The following is a 15,307-nucleotide window of genomic DNA, read 5'->3' as shown; positions in this document are numbered from 1 at the left end:
TTGGAAACACCTAGAAATGAGCAACCCCCAATGCTATCATTACGAAGCCCTGAAATGCCAAGAGAGGACCATAAAGAAGAATACCCTCAGTCAACTAGTCCTGGGATTCAGTGAAGTAACTACTAACACTACTAACAATAACCAGCCCCAGGACAGTGACAGCATAACACAAAGAGTTCGACCCAACACAATCGTCGCTAAGCAAAAGGAAAAATATCTGTAATATTGGGCAGAAACAACAAAAACCCAAAGCAAACTCAATTGCTACTTGGCCCTAAACAGACAATACAACATGGCTGATTACCTGACCATGGTAAAGGATAGCAAACTGAGAAAAACTTTGACAATGTACAGACTTAGTGAACATAACCTGGCGATCGAAAAAGGTAGACACAGGCAGACTCGGCGATCAAGAGAGGACAGGATATGCTCTCACTGCAGTCAGGGAGTGGTGGAGACAGAGATGCACTTCCTCACAGCTTGTAGAAAATATCAGGGCATAAGGGAGAATTTCTACCCAAAATTCACAAAAATATGCCCAGAATTCAGAAATTTGAATGACGACCAAAAACTCCCATACCTACTAGGGGAAGAGAGAAATTGTGTAACACTAGCGGCACACTATGTTACAGCTTGCCATAAACAGAGGGACAACCACTAAATATAAGAAAAGAGTATATATAAATTATATGAAAGTATATTTATACACTCAGGGATATATCTGTTTATACACTGTATGGATAGATCTGTATTTTTGTGAACAAACATGAATGTTTTTCGATGCTTTGGCAACATAAGATGTAACTTGTCATGCCAATAAAGCGATTTGAATTGAATTAAATTGAATTGAATTGAGAGGCCGTCCTAGAGGGGTCAAAGACAGAAACTGTATGGCTAGAGCTAACAAATAACAGAGGGACCATTACACTACTAGGTGTATTCTGTAGGCCAACAACTATTGGGAAAATATGGAGAAGCAAATTTGCAGAAATATTGCAGGGAGATGCAAGAACTGTTCAAGAAAGGGTGTAAGGATGATCCTAGTAACTACAGCCCGGTCTGTTTAACATCAGTGGTGGGTAAAGTTTTAGAAACAATAATCAAGAAAAAAATTACCGGACACTTGGAGAAGTTTAAGCTAATTAAGCAGAGCCAACACGAATTTGTAAAAGGCAGATCATGTTTGACTAATCTGATTGAACTTTTTGACAAAGTAACAAAGAGCATTGATGAAGGGAATGCAATGTATGTTTTCTGCATGGATTTTAGGAAGGCGTTTGACAAAGTGTCACATAGAAGGCTGGTTTACAAAATTGAGGCTCATGCAATAGGTGGGTTAGTAGCAGCTTGGATGAGAAATTGACTTAAGGATAGAAAACAGCGACTTGTGGAAAATGTCTGTTTTTCAGACTGGAGGATGATAGAGAGTGGTATTCCGGTGGTTGTTTAAATTTCCGTGAAATCACTGGTTTAAATCACAAACGAGCCCTGATTTTGCCCGCCACTACTGGATTTGCTGTTGTACCTTATGCAATCAGCATTAAATAACTGATAATCATAATTTACACAATGAAAGAAAGGCGAAGCACACTTAAATAACGCATTTTGCCCTTTGTCTGTGATGAACTGTTACCCATATCAAATTTTCACAATGACCCAGAAATTCGGGTCTCCACGGGTGAGTACGCACGGGGTACTCACCCGTAAGCCCAATGGAAGTGTCGGTTTCATGCATGCACTGCGCATGCGCATGCGCGGGAAACCGGCACTTCCGTTCCCCTGAAAGAAGGGGTTCAGAGTTTGAACATGTGCGCAGGACAGCCTGCGCATGCGCATCGAACTTATGTTTTTTTTGCAGGTTTTTCCACGAGGGCAAGTCTCCAGAAGTTAGGCATGTAAAAAGCAGTCGCAAGGTAAGTCGTGAATTAATTAAAATTAAAACATTTTTCCACAGGTTTATTATTTTTAAATACTTTAAAGAAAGGTAAGTTTATTTTTAGCCCCGTTAGAAAAAGTAGTTAATTTTTCAAAAATTTTAATTATTGGGCCAGAAATTCGCGGCCAAAGGCGTGAGTGCGCTCGGGGTACTCATGCATCTGGTCGTTGGAAATGCCAGCATTCAGCATGAAAAGCGCATGCGGGGAACGCCGGCATTTCCAGACCTCGAGCGCGTGCGACTGCACAGGCAGCGCTTGCGCAGTGAACTTCGTAGATTTCATTCATGAAATCCGTGAGGGTAAGTCCTCAGAATTTACACTTGAAAAAAGCAAATGTAAAGTGGTTCATTGGCTGCGGAGGAATAAACATTTTATCGTGGAGCTTCTGAAATGCAATATTTTTGTTTGGGAAAGGGAGGGAAGTTATTTTAAGAAATTTTAAGTAAGTTTTAAAGTTAAATTTTTTTTTTTTTAAAGGGTTTTCAGAACGGTAGGTAGAAGGAGCAATTGTGGCTGTGTGAATGGAATGTGAGAATGAGTTATGTATGTATGTCCACATATATTCCTTTACGTATATGTATGTATGTTTTATATTCCTTTACTAATGTGTATGAATGTATGTTTTTAATTATGATTTTCCAATAAGTTACTTTCTCTGAAAGTCATAATTAAATAATACATTCATACACATGAGTAAAGGAATATATACATAACACGCAAAGGAATATATACAGACATACATACTTTCAGAAGCTCCACGATAAGAAATATCTTCCTCCGCAGCCTCTGGAGCAACTGTACCCATGCTTTTTTCATGTGTAAGTTGTAAGGACTTGACCTCACTGAAAGCAGTAATGAAAGCGGCGAATTATACTGCGCACGCGCTGCCTGTGCAGTCGCACGCGTTCTGCCTCTGAACCCCTTCGTTCAGAGGACAGGAAATGCCAGTTTTCCCCAAAAGCACTGTGCATGCTGAAAACCGGCATTTCATCCGGCCAGATGCGTAAGTACCCCGACCGTACTCGCGCAGTTGGAAGGGAATTACTGGGCCAACATTTTACATGTCAATAAAATGAAAAATTTAACAATTGCACGACTTGCCCCCTCGCATCTGCGACTGAGGGTCCAAGGAGGTGCATTGCGCAAGAGGTCATCATCGTACGTATCCTCACACTGTTCCCTTTGGGGAACTGTATGAAGTGGTGGAAGGATTTATGGCCGTGATTAACGCTCATTCCGTGACCGTAACCATCTTTGAACCAGCCATTAGGGTGGTTAGTCCTATGGCGGGAGGGTTTTACGGGCTCCCACAACCCATCTGACGGGGGGGGGCCACCAACACCCACGGACGCAAGTATCCCGCTGGATGTCCACCCAGAATTTAAAGTTGGAACTCCGACTCCACTTGCCGGGACTGTCTGGAGTGGGGTTCAAAACCCTACTCCTTCTGGCCCAGCGGCGGGAATGCTTACTGTTACGCAAAAGGCCGACTCCGCACAAAAGGTGACACCCATATGTTTCCTGTGCCTTTTCCCTCCCTGTGACTGGAGCCCTATGTTGCCATTTCACGTTGCTAATCGGATTGGGCCTTTATCATATCGATAGGATCCCCGCCGCTGGGCCAGATCAGGGTAGGGTTTCGAACCCCGCTCCAGACAGTCCCGGCAAGTGGAGTCGGAGCTCCGGCTCTAAATTCTGGGTTGACATCCAGTGGGATATTTGCGTCCGTGGGTGTGGGTGGCCCCTCCTCCTTGTATAGCTTGTGGGAGCCCGTAAAACCCTCCTGCCATAGGACTAACCGCCCTAATGCCTGGTTCAAAATGGTTACGGTCACAGAATGAGCGTTAACCATGGCCATAAATCCTTCCACCACTTCATACAGTTCCCCAAAGGGAACAGTGTGAAGACTCGTATGACGACGACATTGCTAAATAAATAAATGGAATTTAAAAAATTCTTTTAGGGCTTTTAAAAGTCTTTAAATTGCTTTAATTCTGTTTAAAACTACTTCAGATTACTCAAAATAATGTAAGCATTTTAAAAAGTTTATAAAAGTTACCAAAATCTTCAAAAAACTTCCAAAAACCTATTTAAACTGCTGCTTTGCATGTAAAAATGCTTAGCAGCTTGACAGAAACATTGGGGGCGTGTCCAGTGAAACTGAGACCTCAAGTGGCGTGTCTCACTTGCACTGCACGCTCCTGGCTTCGCGCTGGCTGCACTCCTAGGCGGCGTGACATCATACGCTGCCCGGGATTCTTCTTCTGGAAACACCAATTCCAGGCGTCCCTGGAGCTGATCGGCAGTAGCACGGGGTAAGTGCAGAAACGGGGCTGCAAGCCCCGTTCACCAATTTCTGGCCCATTGTTTAAAATAGTTATTTCATGTAATTTAGACTTTATTTTAAAAATGTGATTTAAAATAAAAAATTATTTGAAGATTTAGTGATGTTTTGGGGCTTATATTATTTATAGGTTTGACAGGTCTTATGAAAGAAGCATTCCCTGCTACCATTGGCTCTCCATGGCCCACGTGATCCCAGGGGACGCTTTGAACTAACTGCGCCCCTGGGATACGCAAGCGCTGCGTGCCGGCTGTTGGAGGAGGCCCAGGAACGGACTCCCACGCGGGCCCACAGCACAACGGCCGGCGCAGTAGAAAAGTGCAGGTCGGGTGCTTGCACCTGCGGGAAGCCTCCAACCTGAATTTCTGCATTTTAGGAGTCTGGTTTAAAATGTTCATTGCTTATGAAATCAGGTATCTGGGGCAACTTTTGTTAAAATTAAGCGGACTGGTCACTGCACAGAATAAAATCCTGACAAATGGAATGTTTCCAACAGGGCTCGAACCAGGGACTTTGCGCATGGGAGGCGAACGTGATAACTGCTACATTATGGAAAACTCTACTTTGCTTACTATAGCGGATATAATCAGTAGTGAACAAAATATCCCATGGTGCTCATTTTCAGATTCAATGCAGTCAACATTTAATCAAGTGAAATAATTTTTCAGTGAAACGATTTGGAAGTATGTGTTACTCGTACTTGTGCCTTTAATTACAGGTTGTTGCGTCTGATTCCCATTCATGTCTCTTCTTCCTCTGTTGAATAAGAAAGGAGGGGCTGACGTTGACCAGACTGCACTACGGCTGATTTTGTGAGCTCATCCTTTATATTGAGTGATGCTGTTTAAGGTGAACCAATCAGCACAGTGGGAGTTCACTGATCAATTCCTCTGTGTTGAAGGGATACCCCTAGCCGTTCCCATAGTGTAGTGGTTATACTTTCACTTTACACGCGAAAAGTCACTGGATCGATCGCTGGCGGGAACATTGGGCCAGAAATTCAGGTCCAAATGCGTGAGTACGGTCTGGGTACTCACGCATCTGGCCGGTGAAAATGCCGGCGTTCAGCATGCACAGAGCATGCGGGGAATGCCGGCATGTCCAGTCCTCTGAACGAAGGGGTTCAGAGGCACAGCGCGTGCGGCTGCACAGGCAGCGCTTGCGCAGTGAACTTCGTCGATTTCATTCATGGATTCAGTGAGGGTAAGTCCTTACAAGTTACACTTGAAAAAAGCATGTGTAAAGTTGTTCCAAGGCTGCGGAGGAAGATATATTTTATCGTGGAGCTTCTGAAAGGCAATATTTTTGTTTGGGAAAGGGAGGGAAGTTATTTTAAGAAATTTTAAGTACGTTTTAAAGTTTAATTTTTTTTTTTTTATACGGGTTTTCAGAACGGTAGGTAGAAGGAGCAATTGTGGCTGTGTGAATGGAATGTGAAAATGAGTGTTCTAAAATGAGTAATGTAACATTTCCAGCACTTTTAAGAAAGAAACTTTTCATCAGTAATAAGTAATTATGTATGTATGTCCGCATATATTCCTTTACGTATATGTATGTATGTTTTATATTCCTTTACTTATGTGTATGAATGTATGTTTTTAATTATGATTTTCCAATAAGTTACTTTCTCTGAAAGTCATAATTAAATAATACATTCATACACATAAGTAAAGGAATATATACATAACATGAAAAGGAATATATACAGACATACATACTTTCAGAAGCTCCACGATAAGAAATATCTTCCTCCGCAGCCTCTGGAGCAACTGTACCCATGCTTTTTTCATGTGTAAGTTGTAAGGACTTGACCTCACTGAAGGCATGAATAAAAGCGGCGAATTTTACTGCGCACGCGCTGCCTGTGCAGTCGCACGTGTTCTGCCTCTGAACCCCTTCGTTCAGAGGACAGGAAATGCCAGTTTTCCCCACATGCACTGTGCATGCTGAAAACCGGCATTTCCTCCGGCCAGACGCGTAAGTACCCAACCGTACTCGCGCATTTGGAAGGGAATTACTGGGCCAACATTTTACATGTCAATAAAATGAAAAATTTAACAATTGCACGATTTGCCCCCTCGCATCTGCGACTGACGGTCCAAGGAAGTGCATTGTGCAGGAGGCCATCGTCGTACATATCCTCACACTGTTCCCTTTCGGGAACTGTATGAAGTGGTGGAAGGATTTATGGCCGTGATTAACGCTCATTCCGTGACCGTAACCATCTTTGAACCAACCATTAGGGTGGTTAGTCCTATGGCGTGAGGGTTTTACGGGCTCCCACAACACATCTGAGGGGGGGGGCCACCCACACCCACAGACGCAAGTATCCCGCTGGATGTCCACCCAGAATTTATAGCTGGAGCTCCGACTCCACTTGCCGGGACTGTCTGGAGTGGGGTTCGAAACCCTACTCCTTCTGGCCCAGCGGCAGGGATGCTTACTGCTACGCAAAAGGCCCACTCTGCACAAAAGGTGACACCCATACGTTTCCTGCGCCTTTTCCCTCCCCGTGACTGGAGCCCTATGCTGCCACTTGAAAGACCAAGCTATCATCTGCCCTTTTTGCAGCGCCTTTGACTTCTCATTACGAATGATGAGCAGGTGCTGTGCCTCCACCTCCTTGAGGAGATTGCTGAGGTCATCATCAGTTCAATTGTGAGTTCTTTTAATGCCGTGAATTGTGCTCATTCCAGCCATTTCACTTTGCTAATTGGATTGGGCCTTTGGCATAGGGGTAGGATCCCCGCCACTGGGCGAGAGTCAGCGTAGGATTTCAAACCCCGCTCCAGACAGTCCCGGCAAGTGGAGTTGGAGCTCCGGCTCTAAATTCTCGGTTGGCATCCAGTGGGATATTTGCGTCCATGGGTGTGGGTGGCCCTCCCTCCTTGTATAGCTTGTGGGAGCCCGTAAAACCCTCCTGCCATAGGACTAACCGCCCTAATGGCTGGTTCAAAGATGGCTACGGTCACGGAATGAGCGTTAATCATGGCCATAAACCCTTCCACCACTTCATTACAGTTCCCCAAAGGGAACAGTGTGAAGACACGTATGACGACGACATTACTAAGTAAATAAATGGAATTTAAAAAATGCTTTTAGGGCTTTTAAAAGTCTTTAAATTGCTTTAATTCTGTTTAAAACTACTTCAGATTCTTCAAAATAATGTAAAAGTTTATAAAAGTTACCAAAATCTTCAAAAAACTTCCAAAAACCTATTTAAACTGCTGCTTTGCATGTAAAAATGCTTAGCAGCTTGGCAGAAACATTGGGGGCGCGTCCTGTTAAACTGAAACCTCAAGGGGCGTGTCTCAGTTGCACAGCGCGCTACAGGCTTCGCGCTGGCTGCACTGCTGGGCGGCGTGACGTCATACGCTGCCCGGGATTCTTCTTTTTCAAAATCGAATTCCAGGCGTCCCTGGAGGTCAACGGCCAGCGCGTCGGGTAAGTGCATATACGGGGCTTGCACGCGCGGCAAGCCCCCGATCTGAATTTCTGGCCCATTATGTTTAAACTTGCTATGGATGAACAACACTTGCTTATTCCAAATGGCAAAAGAAAATTACTGCAAATCTGAAACAGAAATGGAAAATGCTGGAAATTCTCAAGAGGTCAGGCAGTATCTGTGGATAAAGAAACAGAGTGAACGTTTCAAGTCGATTACCCTTCAGAGCTGGGAGACGTGAGAGATGTAGGGCGAGTTTATTGTCCTGTCAATAGGGCTACAGCGGCTTCTCAATTGCTCTTTATTTCACATCACTAAATAGATAATTTTGAATGAGAATGAACGGATCCACAGAGACGCCCATTAATGTTTTGTTCCCTTTTAAACCCTGGAATCTCCGAAGTCCCGAAGTTCAGAAATGTAATTCATTAATCTGCAGGGTGGCTGTCAGTAAGAAGCCTTTTCTGTCTGGATCAAGATTTTCTGGCCAGTATGTCCTCTCCTTGGGTATTATGCTATCCTTAATTTCCGTTGTTAACCACGGTTGAGTCACCTTTTTTGTTTGATTTTTATGTCACCTGGGATGAACAAATTCTGTAGTTCATCCATGCGACCTTTGAATGTTTGGCATTGCCGATCCACCGTCAACCCTTTGAGTGACTTTCCCCAATCAATCCTACCCAACTCGCGCATGATGACAGGACATCAGCCTGAACCATTAACTGTGTTTCTCTCGCCACAGATGCTGCCTGACCTGCTGAGCATTTCCGAGATTTTCTGTTTTTGTTTCGGTTTCCCAGCATCCGCGGTATTGTGCGTCTATTGTCTGTAAAGTTGTCGGCTGCAGGTTTAATGTTTGCTATTCATCCACTTGCACGGGGAAAATTGCATTTTAAACTGAGAGTGATTTTTCTACCCGCGTTGTTGTTTTACTTTTTCTGTCCCTCGTTACTTCGCACACTGCCTCCATTTTTCTCTCATAATTTCTCTCTCTCTTTCTCTGTTTCTCCCTCTGTTTCTTTCTCTTCGTATTTCTCTTTCCCTGTCGCTCTCTCGTTCAGTCTCAATATCTCTCTGTCTATGTCTATCTCTCTGTCTTTCTGTCTCTGCGTGTCCGCCTTTCTCTACTGGTCCGTCTTTTATTCCCTCTTGCTCTCCTATCGAATGGTCTCTCCCTTTCTTCCTCACACTGTGCCAGTGTCTTGTTTGTTTAATGGAATCATGTCTTTGAAAAACTAACATAACCGTTTCGAGATTTCCATGACTTTTTCACTGCAACTGCTAATGCTACGTAAGTTTATCAACGTTTCATTCCATGATCCCTGCCAGAACACAGAAACAGATCTGTCACCTACACCCGTATAACATTGAACTAAAAGTGTTTGAAATGTGCTTCGGCTGCTAGAATGGCCGATTGTTTAAGGCGTTGAACTGTAAAATCCAATGGGCATGTGCCTGCTGTAGGTTCGACCCCAGCTCCTGGGTAACGTTCCAATTTAATCTTTATCTCTCCCACTACCACCACATTTTGCTTTGCACCATCATCCATTTTGTCGTTTAATCACTCCTGCCCCTCCACACAATCACAGATTCCGATAACTTCCTCACCCGCACACTTTTCCTCGGCTCTGCACTGCCTTATAAAATGTTAAATCTCTAGCTTATTCCATTTCTGACGAAAGGTCAACGACCTTAAAGGTGAACTCGGTTTCGCTCTCCACAGAAGCTGCCATGACCTGCTGAGCGTTTTCCAGGTTTTTCTGTTTTTATTTGGATTTCCAGCATCCACAGTAGTTTGCTTCTATTTAAGCAGCAGCTTGACTTTCACTTTCTTTATGCTCTTAGCCTCCCGTTCCTTTTCCAATTGCCCCGACTGGATTACCGCCCCAGAAATGGGTGACGCTGTTGAAGCTGAATCTGAAGGAAGAATGTTGTGATGTGAACAGATGGATCGACAATGAGGCAGATCAGCAGATAAGCCTCCCCTGGAAGGTGTGAAACTTTAAAATAAAAGTTAAAACTGATATACCTGATGACAATTCACACTATTCTTTCCATAAAGGATGGGCTCCCAAATAACAGGCGCAGTGCAGTCTGGTCAACGTCAAACCCTCCTTTCTTATTCAACAGAGGAAGAAGCGACATGAACGAGAATCAGACGCCACAAACTTTAATAAAGGCACAAATACGAGTAACACATACTTCCAAATCGTTTCACTGAAAAATTCTTTCACTTGTTGTAAAAGCTGACTGCGTTGAATCTGAAAATGAGCATCATGAGATATTTTGTTCACTATTGATTCTATTCTCTATGAGCAGTGAAGCAGAGGTTTCCGTAGTGCAGCAGTTATCACGTTTCCCTTACACATGAAAGGTCCCTGATTCGAGCCCAGCGGAAACATTCCATTTCTCAGGATTTTATTCTGTGCAGTGACCAGTCCTGTTAATTTTAACAAAAGTTGCCCCGGATTTCTGCTTTCATAAGCAATGAACATTTTAAACAAGACTACCAAAATAAGTTGTGTAAAATGAGATATAGGTAACAGATCATCAATTACAAAGGGCAAAATGCGTTATTGAAGTGTGTTTCGCCTTTCTTACATTCTGTAAATTATGGTAATCGTTTATTTAATGGTGATGGTAAAAAATTCAACTGCAAGTCCAATAGTGGCGGCAAAATGAGGGCTCGTTTGTGATTTGAACTGCGGATTTCTCGGAAATTTAAACAACCACCCAAGCGAAAATCGGACGCCGAGAACGCCAGTTCAAACCTAGCCGAGTGAGGAGGTAACCATTGTAAAACCATTTAGTATGTGGCTATTCTAAATGAGCTGTTAGGACGTTAATGTATCCGGGCTGCAGGAGGCCACCCCAGGCGCCACAGTGGAGTCTCTGCATTAGTTCTGCGAGGAAACAGTATTTTCCCTACTCTCATCCTCTTCTCTATATCCCTGTGTTTTGATTTCTATAGTTATTCCCCCTGTCTCAGTTTCCTGAATCATAACACGGTGCTGTCATTTTTGGAGACGCACTTACTTTGTTACTTATTGAAAGGACACCCAGACGGACCGATTGAAACAAATATTTTGAATCCTGTCGCTGCCCCTGTGTCTTCTGATTAATCTGTGTTGTTCTGCGTCCAAATTCTTAATGACAAAGTTCTGAGCCTCAATGTTTAAATAAAGTAAGTCCCACCGCTTCAAATAGTGACACGCGAGCGGGAGATTCCCTAAATCAGTGACACATTTCCCCAAATCCTCCTTACAGTACCGTAAGCCAAACTGTGTCCTATATGGGAAATATCATTGAGAATGACTTCACGCAATGTAACGCTGCCATTTGAATGGCATAATTCACCTGATAATGCCCATTTTATTTATATTAACAAACATGCAAATTATTCCAGTTTTCATATTTACTAATCTTGAATGGGGAAAAGATATTAAATTGCCTCTACCCACTTTCGAACCGTTGAGATTCCGTGTGCTGGTGGAATGCGATAACCACCACACACCAGAAATCCTCCAGCACTCGGTGCATTCCATTGCAGCGACTCCATAGGAACAGGAAGAGTCCATTCAGCCCCTCGATCCTGCTCCGGCATTCAATTAGATCCGGTCTCGTCTGTTTCTTCAGTCCATCTACGCGCTTTGTTTCCGTAACCCGTAATCACCTTACCCAACAAAAATCTATCGACACTAGCGGCAACCTTGAGCCTGAAACCAGCTGCACTCCCGGATCCAGCGAGAAAAGGCTTGTTACTGACGGCCACCCTGCAGATCAATGAATTACATTTCTGAACTTCAGGGCTTCAGAGATTCCAGGGTTTAAAAGGGAACAAAAGATGAAATGGGCTTCACTGTGGATCACTTTACTCTCACTCAAAGGTATCTGATTAGTGAAGTGAAATAAAGAACAATTAAAAAGCCGCTGTAGCCCTATTAACAAGAGAATAAACTACCCTTACATCTCTCTCGGTTCCCAGTTCTATAGAAGGATAATTGACTTGAAACGTACACTCTGTTTCTTTATCCACAGATACTGCCTGAACTCTTGAGAATTTGCAATAACTTTCTTCTATCATTTGGAATGAACCAGCTGGTTGTTCATCCAATTTCAATTTCAATTTCAATTTTATTTGTCACATAACCAAATAAAGCAAGTGAAATCCAGTCAGTGAAATGCTTTTTTCTTAACGAGCCGAGCGCACCAAGCAGCAAAGGACACTTAGCTGCCTGGTACGCACGGAGCCCGCAAGGACGGCAGCCATCTTTATCGGTGCCATCACAATAGGGTCCGCTCTCGCCCCGCTCCGCCTTTCCCACACTCCTGCCCGACAATCTTCAGATGCCGTGGTACCGACGTCCCGGGGCCTGCTTCTCCCTGGCTCTCCTTCTACCCAGTCTGACCTCCGAGCCTCCCGCGGTGTCCGACCTTCCAGGGCCTGCTTTTCCCGCCCTTGGTCCGCTGGCCGCCTCCCCTCCTACCGGTTCGACCTCCGAGCCTCCCGCTGAGGAGCTGCCGGCCGCCGTGCTACAGCGGGTCGTCGTGGCCCCCGTCGCTGCTTCTGCTGCCTCCCCCCGACCTCATCAGCGCCGATGCACAGCGTCTGACTGCACTTCAAAAAGTGCTTAATTAACTGTAAAGCGCTTTGGAACTTTCTGAGGTCGTGAAAGTCGCTATATAGCAAGTTTAATCAATAATGTTCCCACCCGGGATCGAGGCGGGAATTTTTCACGTGTAAACCGAACGTGATATCCATTTCACTACAGGAACCGCTTTGCGCACCCCTTCTACACAGGGGAACTGACCAGTGAACCCCCTCTGTGCTGATTGGTTCACCTTAAACATCATCACTCAATATAAAGGAAGCGCTCAAAAATATCAGGCGCAGTGCAGTCTGGTCAACGACAGCCCTTCTTTCTTTATCAACAGAGGAAGAACAGACATCAACGGGAGTCAGACGCCACAACATTTAATTAGAGGCACAAATACGAGTAACACATACTTCCACATCATTTCACAAAAAAATTATTTCACTTCGATGTAAACGTTGACTGCATTTTCTCTGAAAATGAGCACCGTGTGATATTTTGTTCACTATTGATTCTATTCTCTGCGAGCAGTGACGCAGAGTTTTTCGTAGTGTAGCGGTTGTCACGTTCACGTCAGAAGCGACAAGTACCCGGTTCGACTGCTGGCGGAAAAGTTACATTCGCCAGCAGTTTATGCTGTGCATTGACCAATTCTGTTAATTTTTTTTAAAGTTGCCCCAGATTTCTGATTTGATAAGCAATGAATATTTTAAACGAGGTTCCTAAAATACAATGTGCAAAATGAAATATGGTAAACAGTTCATTAATTACAAAGGGCAAAATGCGTTATTGAAGTGTGTTTCGCCTTTCTTTCATTCTGTAAATTATGGTAATCGGTTATTTAATGGTGATTGCAAAAGATTCAACTTCCAATAGTGGCGGCAAAACGAGCGCTCCTTTGTGATTTGAACCGCGGACTTCTCGGAAATTTAAACAACCACCGAAGTGAAAATCGGACCCCGAGAACGCTGGTTCAAACCTAGCCGAGTGAGGATCCAACCATTGATAAAAGAATTTGTGTGTGTGGCTATTCTTCATGATCAGAGCATTGAGACGAGAAAGTGACTTTGCCTTTTCGACCTGTCTTCTGAAGCGCCGCCCGGTCCCACTCCTGCAGTTAATGAGCTGTTAGGACGTTAATGTATCCGGGCTGCAGGAGGCCGCCCCAGGCGCAGCAGAGGGGTCCCGGCATTAGTTCTGCGTGGAAACAGTATTTTCCCCTTCTCTCTTCCTCTTCTCTATATCCATGTGCTTTTATTTCTCTATTTCTACTCCCGCCTCAGTTTCCTGAATCATAACATGGCGGGGACATTTTTACAGACGCGCTTTTATATTACTTATTGAAAGGACACACAGTTGGAACGATTGAAACTCCAATTTGAATCCGGTCGCTGACCTTGTGTTTTCCTATTAATCTTTATTGTTCTGCTTCCACATTCTCAATGAGAAACTTCTCAGCCTCAATTTTTAAATAAAATATGACCGACCTCTTCAGTCAGCGACACGCGATGGGAGATTCCCTAAATCATCGCCAACTTTCCCCAAATCCTCCTTAAAGTCCCGCTATCTGTGTCCTATATGGGAAATATCATTGAGAATTACTTCACTCACTGTAACGCTGCCATTTGAAAGGTATAAGTCGCCTGTCAATGCGTATTTTATTTATACTGAACCAAGCATTCAAATTACTACAGTTTTCATATTTACTAAACTTGAATGGAGAAAAGGCATTAAATTGCCTCCACCCACTTTCGAACCGTTGAGTTTTCATGTGCTAGCGGAATGCGATAACCACTGCACACCGGAAACACTCCAGCACTCGGGTGCATTGCATCGACTCCATAGGAACAGGAGGAGGCCATTCAGCCCCTCGAGCCTGTTGCGCCATTCAATTAGATCAGGACTGGGCCGTATCATCACTACATTTACCCGCTTTGTTTCCGTAACCCTTAATAAACTTATTCACAAAAATCTATCGACAGTAGCAGCAATCTTGAGCCTAAACGCGCTCCTCTCCCGGATCCAGACAGAAAAGGTTTCTTACTGACGGCCACCCTGCAGATTAATGAATTACATTTCTGAACTTCAGGGCATCAGAGATTCCAGGGATTAAAAGGGAACAAAAGATGAAATGGGCCTCACTGTGGGTCAGTTTTCGCTCACTCAAATGTATCTGATTAGTGAAGTAAAGAAAAATTAAAGAATAAGAGGGAAGCCGCTTAGCCCTATTGACAAGAGAATAATCTCACCATGCATCTCTTCCGTTCCCAGTTCGAACGATGGTTAATTGACCTGAAAGTTTCACTCTGTATTTTTATCCACAGATACTGAGTGACCTCCTGATAATTTCCAGCATTTTCCGTTTCTATTTCAGATTTACAACAATTTTCTTTTGTCATTCGGAACAAACCCGCTGGCTGTTCATCCACAGAAAGTTTAAACATAATGTTCCCGCCCGGTCTCGAACCGGGGACCTTTCGCGTGTAAAGCGAACGTGATAACCACTACACTACGGGAACCGCTGTACAAATACGGTCAACACAGGGGAACTGACCAGTGAACACCCTCTGTGCTGATTGGTTCACCTTAAATAGCATCACTCAATATAAAGGATGAGCTCACAAAATCAGCCGCAGTGCAGTCTGGTCAACGAATGCCCTCCTTTCTTTATCAACAGAGGAAGAACAGACATGAACGGGAGTCAAACGCCACAACATTTAATTAGAGGCACAAATACGAGTAACACATACTTCCAGATCATTTCACTAAAACATTATTTCACTTGATGTAAACGTTGACTGCATTGTATCTGAGAATGAGCACCGTGTGATGTTTTGTTCACTACTGATTCTATTCTCTGCGAGCAGTGACGCAGAGTTTTTCGTAGTGTAGCGGTTGTCACGTTCACGTCAGAAGCGACAAGTACCCGGTTCGACTGCTGGCGGAAAAGTTACATTCGCCAGCAGTTTATGCTGTGCATTGACCA

General features: G+C 44.0%; 1 non-coding gene across 1 annotated transcript; it reads right to left on the bottom strand.

The window, feature by feature from the left end:
* Positions 1–14,767: 14,767 nt before the first annotated feature.
* trnav-uac (transfer RNA valine (anticodon UAC)) lies at positions 14,768–14,840 on the bottom strand. Its single transcript has one exon. It is a non-coding gene; the product is annotated as a tRNA-Val (tRNA).
* Between the last annotated feature and the right edge of the window lie 467 nt (positions 14,841–15,307).

The sequence above is a fragment of the Somniosus microcephalus genome, unplaced genomic scaffold, assembly GCF_052327205.1.
Source record: "Somniosus microcephalus isolate GS21.2 unplaced genomic scaffold, FLI_Smic_1.0 scaffold39, whole genome shotgun sequence".
In the NCBI taxonomy this organism is placed as follows: Eukaryota; Metazoa; Chordata; class Chondrichthyes; order Squaliformes; family Somniosidae; genus Somniosus; species Somniosus microcephalus.
Note: the sequence above shows the minus strand (reverse complement) of the source record. Positions and strands in the feature narration are given on the sequence as shown.